This window comes from Drosophila tropicalis, unplaced genomic scaffold (genome assembly GCF_018151085.1).
Source record: "Drosophila tropicalis isolate 14030-0801.00 unplaced genomic scaffold, ASM1815108v1 contig_593, whole genome shotgun sequence".
NCBI classification, from domain to species: domain Eukaryota; kingdom Metazoa; phylum Arthropoda; class Insecta; order Diptera; family Drosophilidae; genus Drosophila; species Drosophila tropicalis.
Window position 1 is genome coordinate 17607643 of NW_027173070.1, and position 12885 is coordinate 17620527.

The 12885-nt window shown below is 34.4% G+C and overlaps 1 protein-coding gene across 1 annotated transcript in view; it reads left to right on the plus strand.

Annotated features, from left to right (window-relative positions):
• Positions 1–12885, plus strand: part of mtt (mangetout) — a 127679-nt gene that overhangs the window by 25627 nt on the left and 89167 nt on the right. The window lies entirely within an intron of this gene.

Consider the following 12885-nt stretch of genomic DNA (forward strand, 5'->3'; position numbering starts at 1 on the left):
TTTTCTCATATATATTCAGTATACCCACATCCCCTTCTTTCCATGATGCCTGTAATCAACTTATGTTGATTTTCAGTGAAATTCGTTTTATTACCTTGGCAATTAAAGCACCTTCCTGTCCTCGGTCTCTTCCGTCTGGGCGGAGAGACAGATGAAGATATTTAGCATTGTGTGTCTGGCTTTTGCGTTTTCTGGTCCTCTTTGTGAATGCCTTGCCTTATTATTTATGGTTTGGTTCCCTGTCTGGTTTAATGGTGTGGTTTTTCTTTACTTTCTTCAGTTTTTCACAATTAAAATACAATTAATTTGAAGCATTTCTTTTTCCAGAATCTTTTGCCGCATACTTATGCATACTTTTTTGTAGGCTTTCAAGACTGAAATGACTTTTTAATTGACCTCTTGAAAGGAAGAAAAACAGGAAAAACAGAAAGCTGGTCAGCAGTATATTAATTAGTTTCTTGATTTAAAAGGAATTAATTGCTTTAATTGAGCCACACGACGTATACGTAATGTTTGAGTTACCATTATAAATTTGATTCGGTCAAACTGTCTCAAACTGTCTTTAAAGTGCGTCAAAGTGATTTATTTGTGTATTTGCAGCGTACTAAACTATAATTTATAGCTAAAGCAACAATTAGTTGGCCGTGTTGTTAGTTGTTTTGTATATTCTATTTCATGTGCCATGTGTGACGGGCTTTTGTTAACATTTTGATGTACATAAACAACTTCCGGCAATATGTTGACACAATTTTCATTTCCTTTTTTGCACCCCCCTTTCCCATGTGTTTGGTTTTTTTTTTCACTGTGCAAACAAGAAGAACTCCTCCTCCTTTTTTGTCGTGTCCCGAGTGAAGACGCCCAACTACTACTCTCTTCTACTCGTATGTGGGGACAAGGCTGCGGCTTAGATGCCTGAATTGTATACCATATATTTGCCCTGCACTTTGACATACGCAAATATTTTTGCTTTCCGCTTTTCATTTTGTTTCTAAGCTCGCTTCGTTGCGTTTTTCCTTTTTTTTTTTCTTTAGCCTTCTCCTTTTCTAAAGGATTTCCTTTGTTATTGCCGCTGTTGGTGCTCTTGGCCTCATAGGTTTTTTTTTTGTAGTTTTTTTGTTTGCAGGCTGTTTCCCATTCCAATTCTAATCTTCATTCTCAGTCTTTATGGGAATCATTTTCATTTCCATAACCATCAAGGCATATGACTTTTCATACCATGCACCAGTTGACATTAAGAGACGTTTTCAGCTTTAATTTTATGCTTTCACATTAAATCCTTGGCTCATTGCTTGCTTGATAAGCCATGGAGGTTTAAGTTGAAATTAAATAACACAACAAATAACACTAAACCAAAAACACCAATGCTCAAGTGTAACTTATTTCTGTTTGTCTCGCACAAAGTGAAAACTTTTACTTGAATAGCAAGTGTGTAGTTGAGTTCGGTTTCTGGTTTAAGGAAGTTTCATTGTTTTCTTTTATTTTTCCTGCAAAGTGACTTTGCTAGGAACAAAGTTTATTTACAGTTGCATTTAAAGATGCCTTCTGGCTACAAGAGTTTCTCCCATAATGGAATTTTTTAAGCAATTGAATCAACTACAGAAGGTCCTATTACGAGTTGGTCCTCTTCGAAAGCAGGTGCAAAAGTGACTAAACTAAATCGTTGATTCTCATTTTTATGAGCGTTGAAGTTGTCGACTGCATAAGATGGATTATCCTCGACTCTGTGTGGTTAAGCCAACTAGCAGCCAGAGAAATCCTGTATGGGTTTTAATCATCAAAGAACAGGATATAAGAAAAAGAATCCCGAGGTACTTGTTAAGATATTTTGGAAGGAGAATGTAGAGATCTGAAATGAGGTAGTATTTTAAGTAAGGCTTCTGTCATAACGTTTTTTAGATTTCCATTCCATTTTTTAGGTCGAGATGATGCAAGATAATTAAGTATCATCGGTATAATAAGACTAAGAAGTGGTTACAGAGGACATTTGATTTGATTTTATCAACATTATGTCCTCGAACTCTCATGCTGTTTTCTGTTTTTGAACAACTGTATTTAAGTAAAACTCTAAACTGATCAATATTTAAATAAGTTTAGAGAACACATTGACTATAAAAATCCATTTATATGGAGTTTAGATTTCTAGTTTCCCAATGTCACTTGGCTAGACCTTCTTTCTTTAAGCTCTTGTTGTGTTACATAAAACGGCAAAATTGATGGACAAAGTTTTGTGGGATCGTAAAAATTGTTTGCCATAAAGCGATATGATTGAAATGCATCGATTTTTACTTGTACATTTACGCGGCTCTCTCTCTCTCTCTCTCTCTCTCTCTGTTACTCTCTTGCCTTCTAGCAAGTATAAAATATGTTTTTATTGACAACATAAATTCATGGAAACCAAGTTCCTTGGCCAAAAGTCTCAGTCTCCATTTTGTATCTGATTATCCAATGCCTTTTTCTGTTTTCATTTTCTCTTTCTTTTTAAGCTGTGAACATTTATCATGATTCAGTTGAAAGAATTGTCCAGTCGAAGAATTGAAATCAATTTAAACTTGTTGAGAGTTTTATTTACTTGACCGATTGATTCGCCCCCAAAAGCAAAACAAAATATATAAAGAAAACAAAAATAAAGTTGTACAATGCCAAATAGAGCTTAAGTTGGACAAATTGATTGATGATGGCAATAAAACAAATGTTAATAAACATTTCATTACATCTCAATGCGTTTAATTTCTAATTCGTGCGAATTTCGCCATTTACCCAGAGGCTACAGCATGTAATTTGTGTAATTAGCATAGACTAAGGGCAGTGAAATCATTTCAAACTGTTTTAGGGATTATCAACATATTGAGGCATTCTGTCGCCAGAGGGATTGGCCTGATTGGCAGCTTATCAAGACGAATAACCTGGGTATTGTTTTGTTGTCAGTGTGTAAAATGCTTTACGGCTAACAACTGCAACACAATTGCCCGCCCAATTCCATTTGCCAATAAACAACCAACTACAAAGTCAAAGGTCATCTCATAGCACACAAATACACATACACACTCATACAAACAAACAAATACGTTTACGTCCAGTAAAAATGTCAAGTTGCATTTGTGGGGTGCGCAATTCCAAGTCCCCCCCCTTCCAACCCACCTCTTAACGCTTATCAAACGATTCTTAAAGCTGCACTCTGACAGACCGAACAATGGCAATGGCTAAGCAAAGCAATTGGCAGAAAAGGCTTTTGGCCAACAACAGACTGGACACTTTTCAGCTATGCAGTGTGCAAAGTGGAGTGGACGGTCAGAAAAAAGTTCTCCCAAAAAAGTTGAAATTTTTTAAAAGCGCTTAAACATTGTTTGGTATGCTCTTCAAAAGCAACAACATCAAGGACAAAGTCCTAGCCGACTACGAAATTTTTCTTAAAAACATGTGATAAATTTACTACTGAAATGAAACTATGTTTTGCTTGCTCACACAAACTAAAATTACTACAAAATTGCACTTTTTTGACTTGATGTTCATTAGGATTAGAATGAAAACTCGGAAGGCCAAAATTTGACAAATTAATTGAAAAATTCTTTTATGTTCTTTTACGAGAATATATTCCAACACAACAATAAATACTTGAGATTACTGGAAACAGTTAGTTAATGAAAGATGCTTAATTATTGAGGAGTTTTTTTTGGAATTTAGTTTAAAGATTAAGAATTTGTACCTCTGTTTTATTTCTGGTTCAATGGATAACTATAAATTCAAATATTTTATACTAGCCGTGTCGAAATCTTTACCATTCGCAAACTTGAAAAGGCCAAAATCTAAGTTTAACTTTTACCGCCTTTTGTAATATAACGACAATAAAATATGTCCCTTTCGTCTCCAGAAAACTGCAATAAATCTAAAAAAGAGCTTTAGATATCATTTATTGCTTTTTAAATAAAAAAACAGAGGGCCATAATCTTATCATAAGATGCATCGAGCTCTTTTTAATGCCAGTAAAACATGTCGCCGATATACTTAATCAATAAAAAAATGTTGTTGAAAAAAGTTTTATCTACTTTGGTTTTTTGTGGGACAAATTAATTGAACGCGGCTTGTTTTATAGTTGAAATTTGTTGATGATGTACATATTGGTTTTAAATATAACAATAGGTTTAAGTCCTGCTCTGAATATTCTTAAAACTTGTCACTTTTCTGAAAGTTTCGCTTTGAAGGTTAACTTTATTGTTCTTTAGTCATTATCATAGTCTTGGTTGTCATTGTTCAATTTAAGACTTTCGCATAAAAAAAGTTTGGTTTGGAGAATAAATACTTCCAAGGTATAACCTTCTACAGATACGACTCATTAATCAGTAAACTTAATTAGATGGCACTGCTAATACATAAGTCGTTTTTATGATTACGAAAATTAGATTTTTTTTGGTTTGAGCAGATAAATCAAACATAATTGAAAGCATTTTCCATTTGGAAATTGCCATTTTTTAGGTGTCACTTGTAATGCATTTGTTTTTTTCTGTCTTGTCAATATTGCTTTTTACGACTATCTTGAACTTTGTCTGGCAATTGGCATTTTCGGTGAAAAGTGAAACCACATTTCAGATCCCTCTCAGAATACATATATGTCAGAGACAATGTCAGCGAGTTGTCAATGTGGTTTTTGTCAGCAATTTGTCAGGCTAACGTCTTGCCAATTGACACCATTTTTTTTATGATGTTCGTTTTTATGTGCCAGTTTCTGCCAAGTTGACAGAAAACAAAAATATATACAAAAAATCAGACAATGGTGTATATAGATATATATGTATATGTGCTGATGTTATTGTTTGTATATGTGTATGTATATGTGGGGATGCGCTTAGTTACTCCAATAATGGACACCAACAACTCGAAATTCAGTCAATCAAAAGTAAGCAGCAGGCATAACAAAGCGGAAGCTTATCTTAACAGGACCAAAAAAAAAAAAAAAAGAAAAAAATAAGGGAAAAAACCCGTCTAACCGTATACTAAAAATCTATGATGCTACCACGCCCATTTTTTTTTTTTTGCATATGATGAGTTTGATTGTGTATTGAAAGGCAAGAGAGCATGAAAATAATTTTCCTCGTTTTTTTCCTATCTACTTTCATTCTGCATATCAATATACGGGCTCATAAAAGTCACAACATGTCAACGGTATTTATCATATATACTTATATATATATATATACTACATATATGGGGTGGCTTGTGTTGTTGTTGCTGGGATAGATTTCCTAACGTTTCGCCTTGGCGGAAGTGTTAAAATGCTTCTGCTGCTGCATACAAAAAACTTTTACACATGAGCGCCTCGAATATGACTCGTGTGTATGTGTGTGTGTGTGTGTGTGTGTAAAATGAGTAAGTGTTTGCTGGTTGCTGGGTGTTGGCATCTCTCTTGGTGTGTGTGTGGGTGTGGGTAGTGTTGTGAGTGCATTAGACAGTTGGTTTGTGTTATGCGTATTATTTGCATGCTCGTTATTTATGCCAGTTTATGTTAAGTTGCCTGACAACGGAAAACCCAACGATGGAAAAACTATGCGATATGCCGTATAGTTTCACTTAAACCTTAAAAAGACTTTAATAGACTCTTGTGAAATAATATCTGTCGACCGTATAAATGTTTTATCGTAAATACCTAATGATGTATCAATTCAATTAGATACTTTTTCTGCTGCTACTGTTGATGGGTGGAGGAGAGTGCTGGGGGGTTCGCTCATTAAATTAAGCTGCTTAATTAAAAGGGAAAATATGTTCTTGGTACTGTTGCCCCACCTTTCCTGTTTGCTCATGTCTAAATTTAATTAGATTTTGCAACATGCAATGCAATTAATTTTTGCTTGGATGTGTTTATGCTCTCGCTTGTGTGTGCCACTGTCTCTGTGTGTAGGTGTGCGGTTCCCCATAATGTATGCTATGAAAAGTATAATTGCAATCAGTAAAGAGTAAAGCTCGCCAAAAATTTTCCGCCAAAACACACATAAATTATAAATCAATGTGAAAAGCAGCTTATGCCAGTAGATCAAAGATAATGTAAATACGTAGCGAGAGGGAAAAATACAGAGAGAAAAAGAGAAAGAGAGACAGAGGAAGGGAGAACGAGGCGCACATTATGTCAATTGTATATTTTATGAGCAAAAATTTTATTGTTTGACTAGGCACTTCTGGTCTTGGGCTAATGCAGATATAAAATAATCAAAAGGGCCCACGACCCTTTGTGGCGGTTACATAACATTATTTATTTATGCCAAAGGAACGCTTGAATTATTAACCAGCCTTAAAAATGTGTGTGCCTTGTATTGATTTCAATTGCAATGCAATTGGCTCGTTGACATTTCACAGAAGATGATTGCTTTTGAGCTTCAAAAGTTAATTAAACTTTTGAGCAAAAAGTAAATCTCAAAACTAATAAAAATCAAATTCGTTTTGCCACTTGTTTGTTTGTCTTCCCTTTATAAATTCATATATACACATATACATACAAATATCTATGTCAATCAGGGTGAACAATATGACCACAAAATGGGAAAAGAGAAATGTTGTGTTGGCCTACTCCAAGCCAAAAATTTCATTGCCTTGGCAACGAAAACAATTTTAATGCCAATGTAATCAAAAGCAATTAAATTTAGAAAAAGGAAGCATACAAAAATTTCAAAACCGAAATATTTAACTACAAGAGGGTCGCTTTATAAGTTGCTAACTCGAAAAAATTGTATCTTATCTTTTGATAAAGGCTCAAAAGAACTAAGCTTAGCTAAAATAGTGTTTTATTTCACTCAATGATAATTCTTAAGACAAGAAAGTCGAGCAGAGTTTCAAGTGAATATCCTTATAAATATTTAATTCCCTAATTGGAAAAATCAAAAATTACATCTGTTAATAATTCATATTCTATGACAAGCCATTTCAAAGCCCTTGCAAGACTTTTGTGCAATCCAAAATTTATATATTTTGTTCAACAATTTGCGCTCTTAGTCTAGTTTATTACCAACTAGCAAGTTAAATCACTTATGGATACTATACATATTCTTTATGCTTTGCTTCTTTTCTTTTACCATTTCTAAACGCGGTAGTTCTGCTCTAGCTCCGACGATTATAGTGGAAACATATAACAAACAAGAAACTTCTATGCAAAGTTTTAAAGCTGAGTGACTATGTAGTTACATATATAAGCATAAAAAGCAAATTAAATGCAAGGAATTCATTTGGTAAATGCAGTCAAAGTTATGAACGACTATGCAAATGAAATATTGCATTACTTTTCATACTTAACTTCTTGAATGACTCTCGTTTATGCAGAAATTGAAACAAATTGGAATTTAGTTCAAACTAAATTTCATCAAGACAATTCGAACAGGCGCTTTGAAATGATAAATGGTTTAGAGAGAAATAGAAATATGCCTGACATGCTTGATAAAACGTAAATATAAAATAGCTGCCTTTTCGCATTTGGAAAACACAAAACATATTTTCGTTTTGACAGCTCGGTAAAACTACGAATATTTTAAACCCATCAATCTGTCTCTATTTTTGACTCTTTCACTTTTTTTTTTTTTTTGCTTCATTGCCTTTTGTTATGCTGCAACAAAAAGTATTCATATTAATTTCCATTTAGACAGTTTTCTCTTTTGTTTAACATTAAGAGGAAAATAAGTTGAGGAAAAACTGCTTTTTTGCTCTGTCATGAAATGCTAATTCGATTATCGAATTCAACAAATTAAATGCAAATTGTGAATCCATTTGAACAACAATTGGGCAAAAAATTGTTCATGTAATGAAATGTTTATGTTTAACAGCGCAAACGACACTAATTTATTACATAAATTTTGTTTCTAATTTACAAATTTGTTATACAAACTAATTGCTTGTTGGTTTTTGCTTTTTTTTTTTTTTGCAAATTTCTATTCTTGTTATTTTTAATTAATATTATATATGTATGTACAAAACATATGTATTTAATTCAATTTATAATTCGTTTGACAAATGAATTATTTCCTTTAATTTAAACATGTCAATCAATTGAATGTTTTTGAGTTTTGTCCCAGTTTAATACCTTAAAGCGATGTTTCGTCTTAAAGTGGTTGAATGTAGTTGCATTCACTTGGAGGGAAGGGAAAGGCTTCTTGCATTGCAGTCACAGCATGTGGCGTTATGGAACTGACATGTAGTCAGCTTTCTTCTACTGCTGCCTCCCCTCCCGTTTGACTAACCATCAGATATTCCTGATGTGTACGTGAAGTATTACAACTACGACAACAACAACAACAAAAACAGCAGTAAAACGCAATCGTGACACGGAAGAGTGCTTTCACATTTGCTGTACTTCCCCCATTCTCTCCCTCTAGCTCGATTGGTTTGTAATCCTTACATCGTAGTCGTTGAATCGTTGCTCGCTGGGGCTAAGTGCTTGTCGTTTAAAACTAAACTGTGAACAGGCGTTTGGTTATGGTAGGCGTGTCCGTAGCCTGATTAATGTCCAAACATGAACTTGAACGTATGTTTCTCCTACATACACATACATATACACATATATTGTATGTACATATAAATTTATCTAAACATGAGTGTGTCTCTTTGTGTGTGTGTGTGTTTGGCAATTTTCCAGAGATAGAAACGTGGCAACAATTGTTGCATGTTGGCCTTAGCTAAATTGAATTTATGTTTGTCCAACGGCTCGATATGACTGTGAAAGCCAATCTAATGGAAAATTCCATTTTCTTCTATGCAACTTCTTATATATCTCACTTGCTGGTTTGCTTTCTTTCATTCTTTTGCTTCTTTGTCTTTCTCTCTCGTTCTCTATGTGTGAGTGTATGTGTGTGTGTGTGTGTTTGTAATGGTATTTCAGTTTTTTTTTTCACACGCCGCACAAGACACTGACTACAAAACATATTGTGGAGTTTTAGCTAGCTAGCATGATAAACTGCAGGCCACATTACGTATACGCAACGTTGAGCTAATGTTGTATGCATGTAACATAGTCGATGTGTGGGTGCTTTTTATTTTCTGCCATCTTGGACATAAAATTGGGTCAACTGGGATATGAATATGAAGCTTAAGTGAAGATATATATGCTCCTGTGTCTGGGGCTGTCGTCAAATTCACAAATGGATTTTTGATTAGACCGTTATTTCTTTCAGTCAAGCTTGAAAAGTTGCACAAATGGTTTTTTTTTCTTGGAGTGCTTGCCAAAAATGTAGCTAAAGTCAAAAAATATAATGCCAAGGACTGTAATAATTATTGAAATTAACTGAAAATATTTGCCTTTATTTATTTCTCATGATTGAACAAAAATTTTATGATATTTTAACTATTTGAAGGTAATTACAAAACTACAGTATGATTGCCATTTTAAAATGTATTTTTGACAGAATTATGAGGTAAATAGTTTTAGCTCGAACTGAACCAAATTTTGTTTTTAATTGATAATTTAATATGTTTATTGGCAAGCAATTTCCATTACCGCAATTCCATTTGTTTGTTAGGTTTGAATGAGTAATCAATCGACTATAATGTCAATACTCGATTTACCTGTCTACTGAATGATTCACTGAACAAATAGAGGTACTAATTCATGAAATGCGGAGATGCAAAATTGATCAAAATGGCGATTACATTCTAATAACTTTCCTTCAACAAATTTACGATTGGGTTAAAAAGTAGGTTAAGGCTACTAGTGGGCATAGCTGTAGTATAGTTCTACTGTTTATGCATATATGTATATATTGGAAAAGGAAAACTATGTGAATAATTCGCTTATAATAACTTTTGTCGTAGTATTTTATTGCCTTAGCATATCTACCACAAAAGTGAAATCCGAAAATATGAAGATAGAAATAGGATGTAGTCGTTAGTGGGCCAAACCAAAGGCATTTGCTGTGTTCTTAATTCAAAATCGTTCCACTGCTGTAGAAAGCTATAATTTACTGTAGGGACTTTCCCATTTCAATCGTAGTTTATCTTTACCAATGGGTTATGATTAAAAGCATTGGCATCTTCAGTGGCATTCATTTGCCAAGGCCTTTACCCATTTAAAAACGGAATTATCGTTTTGGTTTTTAACGGCAGATGGTGGAAGGAGAAATTATTAGAAATTAATAATGTCTTGGGGCCGCAGACAAAGCTCAAAAATAATCCAGGTCGTATTAAAGCTTTCGTACTTGTTATCAATAAACATAAAAGTTGCTGCGAATTAGATAAAAGAAAGAAACTTGAATAGAAAGGGATACATTACAGCGTAATGAAGATACAGAGCAGGGATGACTAAAAGTTTAAAACAATCACGCATGACTTTAGTTTATTTATTGGTCTGTCAATGGTTAATAATTTTAGTAAGCTTCAAAGTATAATTACTTTGTTTTTGTACTCTTGCGAAATTATGTGCCTAATGGACTTAGTTGACCCGACACATGTCTTAGAAGATGATTAGAGCTTCATTTTTTGATAAGAAATTTAAAGATAATCCTAGAAATTTAAATCAATTTTTAACTATGTTTACTAGTTTGACTTGACCCAGACAGTGGGCCGCAGCACGTATCAACTGTTTTGGTCTGCTCTTCAATATCGCTTTTTCCCGTGCAGTCCAATTTTTCTAGCTTCATTTTTACATACGACTCGTGCATATTAAACAGACGCCGAAGCGTCGCATACAAGTTGAAAGTATACGCTTCTTGATTTGCATTTGCTGTCTACTAGTCTCGTCTCTCTGTGTCTGTCTTCTTTTGTTTGTTTGCCTTTATTTCATTGGATGTAAAGTAAACGTAGGTTTCGGTCTGCCTGCTCATTAGAGACAAGTTCTAGAACTGTTCTACAACTGCATAAATTTGCATTCACATCGAAAAACGAAAAACAAAAGAAAACTCTATGCCCTTTAAACTTTTTTATTTCCGATTTTTAGACACTGACTGACAACCCATTTAAAACGTGCCAAAAACAATTTTCTTGAATTGTTTTTTAGTTCTTCATCTCCTGGCGGAAATTATAACCTAACATATGACAATTTCCTCACAAAAATAAACTTGAAAAAAATGTTTAGCTAACTACTAAAGTAAAAGTCGAAACAAGCAGCTGTCACTAGAAAGTCTTGTGGCTCCGACATCAGTCACAGGGCTTAGCCTGGTCTAAGCTTTTGCCAAGGCAATAGGTTAAGCCTTTGATGCTGATGCTGCTGCAAGCTAGCTCACAAAATAGTTGAGCCGGAAGGCAGAAACTGATTCATTATAACCCGTTGTTGAGTAGTGAGTTGTTCTTTTCGTTAAAGTAATTAGCTTAATGACAAACAAATTTATGGCATCAATTTGATTATGTATATAAGCTGATTCAGATCTTCTTGCCACAAGTATTCCTTAGAGTATGAGATTAAGAACCCTTTACGATCATTAATCATTTTTCATGAACCCGAGAGCACTAAAAATTTGCTTATAAGGTCAAAGTCAATTGAATATTCAAAGGTGGTTTTTATGGTCGGTCGGTGTGAATTACGACTGTCTCGTACTCGGTATGTGTATGTGTCTGTGTGTGTGTGTGTGTAGGCCAAAGTCAAAAACTTAAAGTTGATTAAATTAGAAAGTTTATGACCCATCTTTGCCTCTCTTTTCGTCTCTCTGTATCTCTGTGTGTGTCATCTATGTCAAAGTTTTTTACAACTGGTTGGTTAGAGCTGAGCGAAACCTTGGAATGGACTTGATAAATTGTAGCAAAAAAGTAGCAGACAACTAGCCATAAAATGAAAATCTTTAATCATTTGAGTGACACACAGGCAAAGAAGATGGACAAGGGCCTCAGAGCCAAAAACAACTATGACTACCACGACTATGAAATAGAAAGAGAGAGGGAGAGAGAGAGCGAAAAGAGTGAGAGTTTATATAATGGCTAAAGTTGATGCCATAAACAGGAAGCAAGAGGAATGAATTTCATTAGGAGAGCTCCTTGAAAAACCCGCAAACCGCAGAGCCCAGAAGCAACCAGTAACAGCCAAAACAGAAGAAACCTAGAAACAAATTTTGAAAATTGTTACCAAACTCGCTCTATCTCTGTCTGTATCTCGCTTTCTCCCACTCTTACACGTTGTATATCTATCTTTGTCAGTATTTTGGTTGGCCCAAAGTGTTGGCTCGTGAAACGAAATGTAAACCGAAAACTTTTACCCGCGCGAAACGTAAAAACAATTAACTCAAATTAATTTGCAACAAAGTTTTCTTGCCTCCAGATGAGGAGAGAGAGACAGAGAGAGAGAGAGAGCAACAAATGATGGCAAAGGAAAGGAATGTAGTAGGATCCCGGGGGTGAGCGGGAGTATATTATGTCTGGCTTGATTGAGTAATACTTTGTGTAAATATCCTAAGCCAAATTTAATTGTTTTACTTAATGTGTGGGAAATGCAAAACGATTATAGTTTGAAAACAAACCAAAGTAATTTTAGCTGGAAAATTGTTTCAAATTTATTACTTAATAGATAAGACTCCCCCGCACATTTAGGTATAAGTTATTTTTCTAGGCAATTAAAGGCATATTTTAGTTGCTTTTTTTTGGCTGTGTGTCATTGTTTTTTTTTTCATTTGAGTTTTTGTGAGTTGGGCAAATCTAAATTTTTATGTAATCCCCGGGTCCCATCGTAGATTTTGGCTATGATATGACATATTTATGACAAGGTTTGGGGTTGCACCCTTGGTCCCAAATTTTCCGGTTTTTGTTTCTTTTATAAAGTGAAAGCCGACGGGCGCCATGTGTTTTGTGATTTGGGTAGAAGTTAACCTCACAGTGTGGTCAAGGATTTATCTGACCTGTTTGGTGTTTCTCTTTTTTTTTCTCGCAATATAAATATTTATGCAAATGACAAAGAAAACACAGACTACAGCAAAATCACAGACATTGAGACAAAGACTA